The 14,757-nt window shown below is 38.4% G+C and overlaps 1 protein-coding gene across 7 annotated transcripts in view; it reads left to right on the top strand.

Annotated features, from left to right (window-relative positions):
• The window catches only part of LOC126364371 (protein tramtrack, beta isoform-like), a 434,570-nt gene that overhangs the window by 44,635 nt on the left and 375,178 nt on the right, over positions 1-14,757 (top strand). The window lies entirely within an intron of this gene.

The following is a 14,757-nucleotide window of genomic DNA, read 5'->3' as shown; positions in this document are numbered from 1 at the left end:
CCAACAATCAGTTGCGAAAATGACAATTTTGTTAGTGGTGGGTCTGATAAGACATGTAAAACTTGTCTAAATGCTTTCTCTGAAAACTACCTAGAACGGATTGTTAGGAACCCCACTCATGATGGAAATATATTGGATCAATGACAACAAATAGACCTGACTTCTTCAAGGATGTCTGTATTGAAACTGGTATCAGTGACCACGATACAGTGGCAACAGTGATAATCAAAGAACAAAAGACAAATAAAACAAGGAGAAAGATGTATATGTTCAGTAAACTAGACAAAAAAAAAATCGTTAGTGTCATATCTCAATGAGGAACCTGAAACTTTGAACACAGGGCAGGAGCATGTAGAGGAACTCTGGCCCAGGTTTAAAAGAACAGTTGATCATGCACTGGATAGAAATGTACCCAGTAGAACAGTTCATAATGAGAGAGCATCTCAGTGGTATAGTGTTACTGTAAAGAAACTTTCTAGGGAAACAGAGATTACTGCATGATAGGTGTGAAACAAAGCATAGGGCTATAGATAGAGAGATGCTAAATGATACATGTTTGGCTGTCAAGAGTGCAACGTATGATGTCTTCAATGACTGCCATAGCAAAATATTGCCAAGTGACCCTTTCACAGAACCCAAAGAAATTCTGGCTGTATGTAAAGGCTGTTTAGTGGCACCAAAGTTAGTGTCCAGTCCCTAACGAATGAGACAGGAACCTAAATTGAGAGTAACAAAGCAAAAGCTGAAGTGCATAACTTTGTTTTCAAATGTTTCTTTACAAAGGAAAACCCAGTATAATTGCCCCAATTTAATCCTCATACCGCTGAAAAGATGAATGAACTAAGTATTGGTCTCAGTGATGTTGAGAAACAGCTGAAGTCAAAATTGAAGAAAGCTCCAGGCCCTGATGGAATCCCTGTCAGATACTATACTGAATTTGTAGTTTTACGAGTTACCCCTTTTCTAATTATAATTTATCATAGATCGCTTGAACAAAACACTGTGCCCAGTGACATCGATTTGTTGTAGATCTGAGAGACCTTCTGAGCTCAAATATAATGAGGAGGTATCTTTAACAGAATGACCTCCTCAATACCAACCACCATGGATTTCGAAAATATCAGTCATGTGAAACCCAACTCGCACTTTTCTCACAACATAATGGAATCTTTAAATTGGGGCAATTAGGTAGATGCAGTATTTCTTGATTTCCGAAAACATTTGACTCAGTACCACATCTATGTTTACTGTCAAAAATATGGTCATAGGGGGGTATCAAATGTAAATTGAGACTGGATTGAGGACTTTTTGTTAGGGAGCACACAGCATGTTATCTTCGATCGATGGATTAATAGTAAAATCAGCCTTTTTGCATAAGATGCAGTTATCTATAATGAAGTACTGTCTGAAAGAAGCTGCATAAATATTCAGTCAGATCTTTATAAGATTTTAAAGTGGTGCAAAGATTGGCAGATTTCTGTAAATGTTCAGAAATGTAAAATTTGGCACTTCACAAAATGAAGAAACTTAATACACTATGACTATAATATCAATGTGTCACTGTTGGAATTGTCCAACTCGTGCAAATACCTGGGTGTAACACTTTGTTTGGACATGAAATGGAATGATCACATAGATTGTTGTGGGTAAAACAGGTCATAGACTTTGGGTTATTGATAGACTACTGGGGAAGTACAGTCAGTCCCCAAAGGAGATTGCATAAAAATCAATCTTGCGACCAGTTCTAGAATATTGCTCGTCAGTCCACAAAGGAGATTGCATAAAAATCAATCTTGTGACCAGTTCTAGAATATTGCTCAAGTACGTGGGACCCATACCGGATTGATATTGAACATATACAGACAAGGGCAGGAGGAATGACTACAGATATGTTTAATTCTTGGAGAGTGTCACAGAGATACTGAAGGAACTGGCCTGGAGACTGTTGAAGAGAGACGTAAGCTATCCCTACAAAGTGTATTAACAAAGTTTCAAGAGCCAGCTTCAAATGATTACTCTAGGAATATACTACAATCCCCTTGCGTTACTCACATTGCGGTCCTGAGGAAAAGATTAATTACTGCATGCACAGAGGCATTCGAACAATCGTTCTCCCCATGCTCCATACATGACTGTAACAGGAAGAAATCCTAGTAGCAGGTACAATGGGATGTACCCTCTGCCATGTACCTCATGGTGGTTTGCAGAGTATAAATGTGGGAGTAGATGTAGATGTAGAAATGATGCAAAGAGTCTGTTGCAGAGTGATATCTAGTCAGGTCATAAAGAGCATACTCTGTTAGATGAAAGTTTTCCAAACAAGGATGTTGCACCCAAGATGTTACCACTGAAGATAGCAATATAATGCTAACCATTTGATGTGTACTTCTTTAGACAATATAATCTCCACACGATAATGATAATTGACTTTGTAAGGCTTCAATGTGAAAAACCACAAGTAGAGTTACAAGATTGTCATTTAATCATCAGATTTCAATCTGTACTATAAAACCAGTTTTCTGCAGTGAAGTGAAAGCCTGTCTTACAATACGCGTGGCAGAATGCAGGTTAGGACATTGACATACCAATGACATCATTTGAAAATGGAGCCTAATTAGTGTGGTGTTTGATATTGGAGTGCTTGAATGCAGAAGTGTTGTTGAGTGTGTTAATGTGAAAACGTGACTTTAGTCAGATGTGCATATTATTCTGTTTCACTTTGCTTCGACCATTTCATTGAAAGCCCACACCCGATTATTGAAGCATAATAGCTATGCAACACTAAAAGGTCAATAGAGATGTTTCTTGTTCAGATAGCGTAAATATTTTAAGCAGAGGGAAATAGTGCTGTAGGTCACAACATTGAAAAATATCTGTCTTTGATCCTGTTACAGCAATATTTTGTTTCCTCATGTTACTAGAGTTCCTTTCTTAGACCCTGAGTAGGTTATCACTCTAATGTCTCTTGTAGTAAGACATGCAGAATCAGAATTTTATTGTCTCATAACATATATGTCAAATCATTGATTTATTTTGCAGTCATCAAGCTTGTAACTATAATAGGTTGTACATGGAATACATAATTTACTGTTACTTTGCCAGTAGTCAGCGCTAGTCGCAAACATGGCGAGTTCAGGTGTGGAGCGAGCTTTCTGTGTGTTGGATTTCGACAAAAACAAGTATGCTACAGCTGTTCAGCGGATGTTTAGAGCAAAGTATGGTAAGAAGCCACCAACAAGGAATGCCATTTACCACTGACACAACAAATTCGTTATGATGGGTTGCTTGTGCCCGGCAGAAAGAAGTGGACATCCCAGTGTGAGTGAAGTGAATGTGGAGTGCGTATGAGAGACTTTCCTAAGGAGTCCTGAACTCAAAATGGCTCCAGTGACAGTGTGGAAAGTCCTGCGACAGAAGCTGTCTATGAAACTATTCAAATTGGAGCTAGTGCAGAGGCTCATTGACGATGACAAAGGCAAGCGTTTTGAGTTTTGTTTGCAGTTACACCAGATCTCACTCCATGTGACTTTTTTCTGTGAGGACACATTAAAGATCTGGTGTATGTACCCCATCTGCCACTTGATGTAACAGAGCTTCAGGAGAGAATACAGGAACCAACTGCCACAGTCGACAATGCCATGCTGGGATGGGTGTGGCAAGATTTTGATTACTGTATTGATGTCTGCCGGTTCACTCATGGTTCGCATATCGAATGTTTGTAAAAAAAAGAAGAAAATTAAGAGTTTCTCTTCAAAATGCAATATATATGACATCTGTACAATGTTTAGTTCTTGTGTAATAAATAATTGAAAGTGTTCCTGGACTTTACGTACACACTGTATATACTGTTAATTTTTATCCTGCTGAAATAGTCAGATCATGGTTAAAAGATTCATCAGTAGAGTAATGGCATTTTTGTGCCAGAGTGCTATATAGTTTTCTTTTTACTGAATCAGTTTCAATCTTTTGAAAATTTGTCTTTTTTAAGTTATTGTATATTTTCTTCCACATATATTGCGGGATCTGCGCAAAAACTTTCTTTGTTACTGGTTTCATATCCTTGCTGGAAGTTATTTGGGGCAAATAATTCTGGATTATTATTTGTGAAAAGAATTATTTCATATAAATACACTGAGGGAGCACGTAGTATGTTTACATCTCTTAATAGGGGCTGACAAGATTCTCATGCTCTGACTTGACCCAAATAAATGTACATTATCTTGATACAAGTCAACATTTACATCGCAAATAAATGTACGTTATCTTGATAAGAGTCTACATTTACATCGTCAGATTTTGTTACTGTTATAAAAAAATTAAAATTTTCTTATATTGGAGCAGGATTTACAATTATTTTGTCTTTTATCTCTATTTTAGAAGTTTCCTGGGCTATAGGATTGATTCCAAGTTCTGATTTGACAACTGACCATCTGCCTTGGATTTATTTACTGAAAAATTTTCATTGAAGACACACAAAAGGCTTTTTAAGAATGTATCAAAATTTTTTGAACATAAAGTTTCATGTTGTAGTGACCAGCTCACCCCTCTCAGTCTACAACAGAACAAGTGTATGTTCTCTTCCCTGAACTATCTTTTCATGAAACATTTTCCATTTGCTTTATTTACTTTCAGTAATTCAATAAGCAAAGCAGAGTGATCTGAGATACCAAAGTCTATGGCAATGTCATTACATGTATAATTTGTTAAAATATTGTTTATATACATTGCAGTTCACTCATTTACACTGGTGAAATTGAGTCTAAAGCCATATTCTTGAATAAAGTCAGCTAACTTGGTTGACAAGTTTGTTTCACTTGCCATATTTATGTTAAAATCAGCAGCAATTAATATTTTTCCCTCTTTTCTTTTGTGAGTTTCTGTAGGAGACCCTGGAATGTCTCAAAAAATAATTTAGCCACATCACTACCTGGAATCCTATATTTTGAGATGATGATAATATTATGTTGTTCTAGTTCTACAAAGCAACTTTCAAATATAAGATCTTCGTTAAGAAGATGAAAATCATCTCTCTATATTCTGTTGTTGTTGTTGTTGTTGTTGTGGTCTTCAGTCCTGAGACTGGTTTGATGCAGCTCTCCATGCTACTCTATCCTGTGCAGGCTTCTTCATCTCCCAGAACCCACTGCAACCCACATCCTTCTGAATCTGCTTAGTGTAGTCATCTCTTGGTCTCCCTCTACGATTTTTACCCTCTACGCTGCCCTCCAATACTAAATTGGTGATCTTTTGATGCCTCAGAACATGTCCTACCAACCGATCCCTTCTTCTGGTCAAGTTGTGCCACAAACTTCTCTTCACCCCAATCCTAATCAATACTTCCTCATTAGTTATGTGATCTACCCATCTAATCTTCAGCATTCTTCTGTAGCACCACATTTCGAAAGCTTCTATTCTCTTCTTGCCCAAACTATTTATCGTCCATGTTTCACTTCCATACATGGCTACACTCCATACAAATACTTTCAGAAATGACTTCCTGACACTTGAATCTATACTCGATGTTAACAAATTTCTCTTCTTCAGAAATGCTTTCCTTGCCATTGCCAGTCTACATTTTATATCCTCTCTACTTCGACCATCATCAGTTATTTTGCTCCCCAAATAGCAAAACTCCTTTACTACTTTAAGTGTATCATTTCCTAATCTAATTCCCTCAGCATCACTCGACTTTTTTGATGTTCATCTTATATCCTCCTTTCAAGACACTATCCATTCCGTTCAACTGCTCTTCCAAGTCCTTTGCTGTCTCTGACAGAATTACGATGTCATCGGCGAACCTCAAAGTTCTTATTTCTTCTCCATGGATTGTAATACCTACTCCAAATTTTTCTTTTGTTTCGTTTACTGCTTGCTCAATATACAGATTGAATAACATCGGGGTTAGGCTACAACCCTGTCTCACTCCCTTCCCAACCACTACTTCCCTTTCATGCCCCTCAACTCTTATACCTGCCATCTGGTTTCTGTACAAATTGTAAATAGACTTTCGCTCCCTGTATTTTACCCCTGCTACCTTCAGAATTTGAAAGAGAGTATTCCAGTCAACATTGTCAAAAGCTTTCTCTAAGTCTACAAATGCTATAAACGTAGGTTTGCCTTTCCTTAATCTTTCTTCTAAGATAAGTCGTAGGGTCAGTATTGCCTCACGTGTTCAAACATTTCTACGGAATCCAAACTGATCTTCCCGAGGTCGGCTTCTACAAGTTTTTCCATTCGTTTGTAATGAATTCTTGTTAGTATTTTGCAGCTGTGACTTATTAAACTGATAGTTTGGTAATTTTCACATCTGTCAACACCTGCTTTCTTTGGGATTGGAATTATTATATTCTTCTTGAAGTCTGAGGGTATTTCGCCTGTCTCATACATCTTGCTCACCCGACGGTAGAGTTTTGTTAGGACTGGCTCTCCCAAGGCTGTCAGTAGTTCCAATGGAATGTTGTCCACTCCTGGGGCCTTGTTTCGACTCAGGTCTTTCAGTGCTCTGTCAAACTCTACACAGAGTATCGTATCTCCCATTTTGACTTCATCTACATCCTCCTGCATTTCCATAATATTGTCCTCAAGTACATCGCCCTTGTACAGACCCTCTGTATACTCCTTCCACCTTTCTGCTTGATGTTCATACAAGTGGTTCCCTTATCTCCAAAGGTCTCTTTAATTTTCCTGTAGGCATTATCTATCTTACCCCTAGCGAGATAAGCCTCTACATCCTTACATTTGTCCTCTTAGCCATCCCTGCTTAGCCATTTTGCAATTCCTGTCGATCTCATATTTGAGAGGTCTGTATTCCTTTTTGTCTGCTTCATTTGCTGCATTTTCATATTTCCTCCTTTCATCAATTCAATATTTCTACTGTTAACCAAGGATTTCTACTAGCCCTCATCTTTTTACCTACTTGATCCTCTGCTGCCTTCACTACTTCATCCCTCAGAGCTACCCATTCTACTTCTACTGTATTTCTTTCCCCCATTCTTGTCAATTGCTCCCTTATGCTCTGCCTGAAACTCTGTACAACCTCTGGTTCTTTTAGTTTATCCATGTCCCATCTCTTCAAATTCCCACCTTTTTGCGGTTTCTTCAGTTTTAATCTACAAGTCATAACCAATAGATTGTGGTCAGAGTCCACATCTGCCCCTGGAAATGTCTTACAATTTAAAACCTGGTTCCTAAATCTCTGTCTTACCATTATATAATCTATCTGATACCTTTTAGTATCTCCAGGGTTCTTCCATGTATACAGTCTTTTATGATTCTTGAACCAAGTGTTGGCTATGATTAAGTTGTGCTCTGTGCAAAATTCTACCAGGTGGCTTCCTTTTTCATTTCTTTGCCCCAGTCCATATTCACCTACTACGTTTCCTTCTCTCCCTTTTCCTACTACCAAATTCCTGTCACCCATGTCTATTAAATTTTCATCTCCCTTCACTATCTGAATAATTTCTTTTATTTGATCATACATTTCTTCAATTTCTTCATCATCTGCAGAGCTGGTTAGCATATAAACTTGTACTACTGTAGTAGGTGTGGGCTTCATATCTATCTTTGCCACAATAATGCGTTCACTATGCTGTTTGTAGTAGCTTACCCGCATTCCTATTTTCCCATTCATTATTAAAGCTACTCCTGCATTACCCCTATTTGATTTTGTGTTTATAACCCTGTAGTCACCTGACCAGAACTCTCGTTCCTCCTGCCACCGAACTTCACTAATTCCCACTATATCTAACTTTAACCTATCCATTTCCCTTTTTAAATTTTCTAACCTACCTGCCCGATTAAGGGATCTGACATTCCACGCTCCGATCCGTAGAACGCCAGTTTTCTTTCTCCTGATAACAACATCCTCTTGAGTAGTCCCCGCCCGGAGATCCGAATGGGGGACTATTTTACCTCCGGAATATTTTACCCAAGAGGACGCCATCATCATTTAATCATACAGTAAAGCTGCATGCCCTCGGGAAAGTAGTTTCCCCTTGCTTTCAGCCGTTCGCAGTACCAGCACAGCAAGGCCGTTTTGGTTATTGTTACAAGGCCAGATCAGTCAATCATCCAGACTGTTGCCCCTACAACTACTGAAAAGGCTGCTGCCCCTCTTCAGGAACCACACGTTTGTCTGGCCTCTCAACAGATACCCTTCCGTTGTGGTTGCACCTACGTTATGGCTATCTGTATCGCTGAGGCACGCAAGCCTCCCCACCAACGGCAAGGTCCATGGTTCATGGGGGGAGGCTCTATATTCTAACGAGTTATTAATCAGTATACAGGAGGCACCATGGATTCTGTTTTCTAATTTGTTTAAAACTGTGACTGAATCTTTCTTAAGGTAGTGTTCATTTAGGCAAATGACTTTGATATTTCTTCCTTCTGAGTGAATAATTTGAAGGTCGTCAATTTTTGTGGTTTTATCCTGTGTATGTTGCACTGAGGCTGTTCATGTTCCAATGGATTCAGAATGAAGACTTGCACTTACTTCCAGTTTTAAACACATTTAATTTGTATTAGTACAAATTAAATTAAACATAGGTGTCTGATCATAGTAGAGTAATTATGACAGTATCGAAATGTTGATTTACTGCGAAGATTGATTAGATGTTTATGTAGACATACTATCTACTTCAAATTTTCTTGTTTCTACTTTTAGAGGAATAAGAAGCCGAAGAGCAAAGAGAAGATGCGCTTACAACATATGTAGCATTAATAGTCTGTAAGAATACCACACACTTAAAGATGAGAAGAAAATATTTAGACACAGAGGGACAAATTAACCAGCCAGTAGACATGCATCAGCAGCTCCCAAGCTGTTTTTAACCAAATCTTAGTTTCCATACTAAGAAATCCCTACCATACCAATAGTGTTTTCATCTGCAGTGGCAAGCAGTCCCTCTTCAAATGTGTTAATGATGATGCTGAGACCTGCACAGAGTGAAATCACCCTCCTCATGTTGTCCAGAACAGATCTCCAGCACTTTGTCTCCCACCTACCATCCCCTACATAGCCACTGATAAGCCACAAATGAGTGCAGCTCTTGGTATCAAATACCCACTGAATGACCACAAGGGGGTGCCCCTCTTGTGACTCAGTAACATCCAGGATTTCTCATTGTCCCTTGAAATGAGAAATGTCTTCTCTACCTCAGCCACAATGGTATTATATCACTCACTCAACCTATGCAATATCAATTTCCATCATCATTCCACTCCTGCTCCCAACTTCGTGCCACATGCTTATACATGCATATAGAAGACCTAGAGGCAAGGCCTGTCTCATACATCCTCTCACTACCACTTACTCCAGTCCTGGAACAGCCATTTTCTACCCTGTCAGAGCCAGGGCCTATCATGAATGCACCCCTGTAGTCTGCCAACTTAGCTGCAACTACTGTGCAGTATTCTTTGTGGGTATCCTCTAACAAGCTATTCCTGTGCATAAACATTCCTCTGCATTACTTGACTGTGCCAATGAGACAGCTAGGACAACCAGTTGCTGAGCATGCCAAGCAACATGGCATGTGTAGTTTCAGTGGCTGCTTCACAGTCCATGCCATCTGTATCCTTCCCACCCACATCAGCTTTTCTTAATTGAGCAGGTAGTAGCTCTCCCTAAAGCATATCCTTTGTTCTTGTAACTCCCTCCCTCCCCCACTTCAACCTTCCTCTATCGTCTTCCCCGCTCCGACTTCAACCTCACGTTTTATCCCCCTGACTCATCTGCCTAGTCCTTTCCCTGTTTTTCTCTTCTTGGCCCTCTCCCCTCCCACCCCACGCCACTCCCGTCCCCATCTGGCAGCACATCTTTCCCAGTGCGCACGCGTGTGCATGCGGGCGTCGCGTATGCAGTGTTCAGGAATACCAGGGAAGTTTCAGACCATGAAGTCGTACAGAGCAGATTGTTGGTTTAAAATTCATTATAGGATACTACAGGAAACTGAACAAACCTCTGGCAGTAACACTTAAAGACTTTAAGAAAACATTTAACTGTCTCCATAGACTCCAGCATTAAAAATTTGTGGGAATCTAGGATGCCATTCAAAACTAATTAAACTAATAGAACTTACTCTAAAGAACACCAAATAGAAAATCAGATTTAGAGGAGAAATTTCTCAGTCAATCTCCACCAAATCAGGGTTAAGACAGGGTGACTTACCTATCATCATTGCTGTTCAACAATGCACTGAAATACATAATGAGAGAATGGTAAAAGAATGGCTCAAAAACGTAGGAATTGGAAATGCAAAAAGATATAATTTTAAACTGGTTATGATTTGCTGTTGATCTTGCTTCCCTAGGCCATCAATGTTGAAGGAACCAAAGAAGTTAAATGACTAGAAGAAATAGCGCAGAAAAGTGGCCTGGGAATATCATTTCAAAAGGTAGATATTATGTTAATTGATCCACCAGTTGCAAACAATTACAGTAGAAGAACAGAAAATCAAAATTGTTAATGAATTTAAGTGTTTAACTGAAATCGGAATATACAGTCAAAATGAGAAACCAACACAGCAAAATAGAATAAAAAAACGGAACAAAGGAAATTACATTACCAAAAACACATACAACAATAAAAACATAGCCAGAAATAACATATGCAGCTGAAACCATCTTGAAAACCACAAGTACTGCAGAATTTGACAAAACATTAAAGGTAGAAAGAAGAGTAATTAGGACATGCATAAATAAACAGTATCAAGGAAATGGGCTTTGGAGAATAGCTATGAATGTAACAGTATACAGTAAAATAGGACCAATGACAAGCACTATCAGGGAAAAACACATCTCATCCTGCTGACGTCTGATGAGAACACCAGAAAGCAGATTTAGTAAGAAAATAATAGAAAAATTGTGGAATAGTAAGAGCAACATTAAATGGATCACAGAAATTAACGAAGATATAAGAGAACCAAATAACGGTATATGATATAAAAGCAAAACAGTGAAAACCAGAATACTGACACACAAACCATACTACAAACAAAGATCAATAGGAGGACTACAGGAAGAGTGAGCTCAGACAAAGAAAGAAAAAAAGAAAGAAAGATACTTGCACAAACAGAGATAGAACATTGATTATAATTTTTTCCTCTATTATATTTTAGATTGTGCTGTGTAGTTACTTATCTGTAGTGTATCCAGAAATTGGATTCCAAGGTGAAGGTCTGTTGTGAGCTAGCGGAACCAACTAATGTGATATAGGGTGTCCAGAAAAAGGCTCCCTGATTTCAAAATTAAATATCTCGAAAACGAAGATCGATAGAGGAATGCAGTAAACGGTATGTTTATTGTGAAAGCTGTAACAAGTTTATGCAGCAGTTTGAAATAATAGTTACAAAAGCTGCTAACAGATGGCGCTGTACGCTGTACAGCTCATATCAGCATACATAAGTGAAATAATCATATGAAAACAATCTTTGCAAACAATCACATCACAATGTTTTCAAAATGTTCACCATTGGCACTACAGAGGTGGCGCAAACGAAGAACGAAATTCACCATCACATTTTGTAGTGTCTCAACTGAAATGGATTCACATGCCACAGAGATCGCCGCTTCAAGCTCGTCCAGCGTGGCAGGATGCTTCGGGTAGACCATGTCTTTCACTGTACCCCACAAAAAAAAGTCACAGGGAGTCAAATCCGGCGAATATGGAGGCCGATCCATGCCTGCACCAGTAAATTTGGGATATTCCAAAGCAATGACTCGATTCCCGAAGTATTCCTCAAGAAAGCGAAACACTTGTTCGGTCCGATGTGGTCGGGCTCCATCTTGCATAAACCATTCAGTACCTGGTCGATCCTCCGATCCTCTAATGCTTGCTGTGTGGTGACAAATTGTTCCAAAATTGCAATGTAATGTGCACCAGTGACCATTTCTCGAATGAAAAAAGGGCCAATAATGCCTCTGCTACATACTGCAGCCCACACAGTAACTTTAGGAGAATACAGGGGTTTCGCTTCACACCAATATGGCTTTTTGGAGCCCCAAAATCGCCAGTTCTGCTAATTCTCGTATCCATTCAGGTGGAAGTGTGCTTCATCTGTAAACCAGATGCAGCCAACATCAAATCTTTCACTATCAATCATTGTGAACATCTGATTAGCAAAGGCAACCCTTTGTTGCACAGCTTGTACAGGTATGGTCTGGTGCGTTTGAATTTTGAATGGAAACATGTGTAGGCTCTTTCTCAGTACTTTCTGTGCGCTGGAACGCTTCAAACCAGTCTCAGGTGCAATTCTACGGATGGATTACATTGGATTTCGCTGAATAATTCCAGAAACTGTGGCGATATTTTCAGGCGTAACTGCGGTTTGCTTGCGGCCAACATGCCCCACTGGATCATCAGTTATGCTGCCTGTTGAATGGTTTTCGCATCGGGTCCTTTGGAACTTAAATCATGCTTGAAAACTTCGCCTTGTTGCCATAGGACTCTCTTCTAACCTGTGGTACTCTAACACCAGGAAAACACGTTGTTCAATGGAGTAGATGGTTTTATTCTCTTCCATCGGTACGCTAACCTCCTTTCACGTTTTAATAGTAGAACTGATCACTCTGGACTTCGGATCACTATTTATACTAGGCATTACATATGGTGATTACAGCGCCATCTGTTAGCAGCTTTTGTAACTATTATTTCAAGCTGCTGTATAAACTTCTTACAACTTTCACAATAAACAGACCATTTACTGCATTCCTCTATCGATCTTTGTTTTCGAGATATTTAATTTTTAAATCAGGGAGTCCTTTTCTGGACACCCTGTATGTCTTAATAGTGATGACCTATTGATATGTTTTGTAGTCTATGATAAAGGTTAGGTTGAGAGGTGAAAGTTTGGTTTCAAGTTGGAAAGCCAGTGAATGTAATGTCATGAGAAGAAGAACTGTTATTATTGTTATGGCAAGTATGTTGCACATTTCAGTGAATAGTTAATACACACCATTCTAATTATTTTGTGGGTCAAACCATACAAGTGGTATCAAGAGGTTCATTATTTCTGTAGCATGTGTTTAACAGTACACAGTCATTAAAATTTGTGATACGTAAAATGCTCTGTGATGAGCTAATGATTTGTTAATGTTTCTGTGATGGAGGGAACATGGGAAATGCTACCACAGACTTTGCTTCTTTTTTTTTGGGGGGGGGGGGGGGAGGCACTGATAAAATGTGAAGGTATTTTTGTGTCCATAGAATGATCGTTTGTAAAGTGATTAAGGTCACATCTTGTTGAGGAGTAAAAAGTAGTTGTGTTGAAAATAGCTGTTTGGTATTTTACAAGTTCTTCATTGTGTCTCGTTTGATGCGGCACTTGAGGGGTTAACACACACACACACACACACACACACACACACACACACACACACACACACACTCACTCTCTCTCTCTCTCTCTCTCTCTCTCTTTGCTGCAATTGAACACAACTTTTAGCTTGCTTATTTTTTTTACAATGAAGTTCTTTGTTTATATCTTTGTGAAGGGTTATGAATTTTATTGTAATATTAATCGAGGATCCACCTTTAAACACACATTATTCTTTGTAGTAATATTACATTTGTTTTGTCAGAAGAATTGAAAACATCATCTTGGGTATTAATGAATTGCTTCAGCTGTATTTAATCCTTAGTTTTATATCTCTACTATTTTCATGGCACTAGGAGCCACATCATCAGGTGAACATCTGAATAACAATAAATCAAGAAGGAATAAAAATCCTGATTGGTAATTTTTTAATTTATTGTAAGACTTGAAAAGTTTTTACATAAGAATATTAAAATACTTGGTCTGACATAATTAAAACATTAGAACTAAAAAACCTCAGAACTTAGAGACATTTGTTGTCCATCAAAATAAAGCACCCCTAAAATGCAGTCCATCATTGAATAAAACAGTGAGATACCTGAATTCCAATCCAATACATCGGATAGGGTCCAAACAAATTATATCAGTGGGATCCAAAGGTAAGATGAAAATATATGACAAATTGTTCAGGTGTAATATGCAGCTACTTTGAAAAATTAAGGAATGGTTGCAGTGAATGGAGGAATATTCTAAGTAAACTTGGATAAAATGCGTCAAGTAAATAGCTTATAGATGGAAAAATATAACATGGAAAATACACTTACTGCTTCTCTGGTTTATATGCAGTTGTGGAACAGGGTATGTGACCACTTGCTATCTCTGACTGACTGCATGAAAGTAAACAGGTAGCCTACAGATGGCTCACTCATGTGCTGAAGATGCACATGCGTAACTGAATTTAGTTGGTATTCTGGGGAACTGCATCAATAGTGAATGAGAACAAAGAATATTGGGATATCTAAATACAATAAGAAAAAAAATATGTAGAATATAAGTGATGCTGGACATTACTTTAATTAACAACCGAAAGGAAACTCTTCAACTGAGGGCATTTAGTGACTTAAGAAGACTACTGTGTATATGTATTACAGCATTATATATTTTGCATGTAGACCAGAGAAATGGTAAGTGTGTTTTTCATGTTCTATTTTTCTGTCAATTAGCTATTTAGTTGATACATTTTGTCCAGGTTGCTTAGAACATCCCTCCATTTATTGCAACCATTCCTTGATTTCTCATGCTGCACGTTAGGTCTTAATACTTTGTCATATATTTTCACCTTACTAGTGAATCACTATGATATAATTTGCTTAGCCCCCATCCGCTGTATTGGATTGGAATCCAAGCATATGACTGTTTTATTCAATGACATATATCAGTGGATGTC

Source organism: Schistocerca gregaria, chromosome 1 (assembly GCF_023897955.1).
Source record: "Schistocerca gregaria isolate iqSchGreg1 chromosome 1, iqSchGreg1.2, whole genome shotgun sequence".
In the NCBI taxonomy this organism is placed as follows: Eukaryota; Metazoa; Arthropoda; class Insecta; order Orthoptera; family Acrididae; genus Schistocerca; species Schistocerca gregaria.
This window is presented reverse-complemented; position numbering and strand designations above follow the sequence as displayed.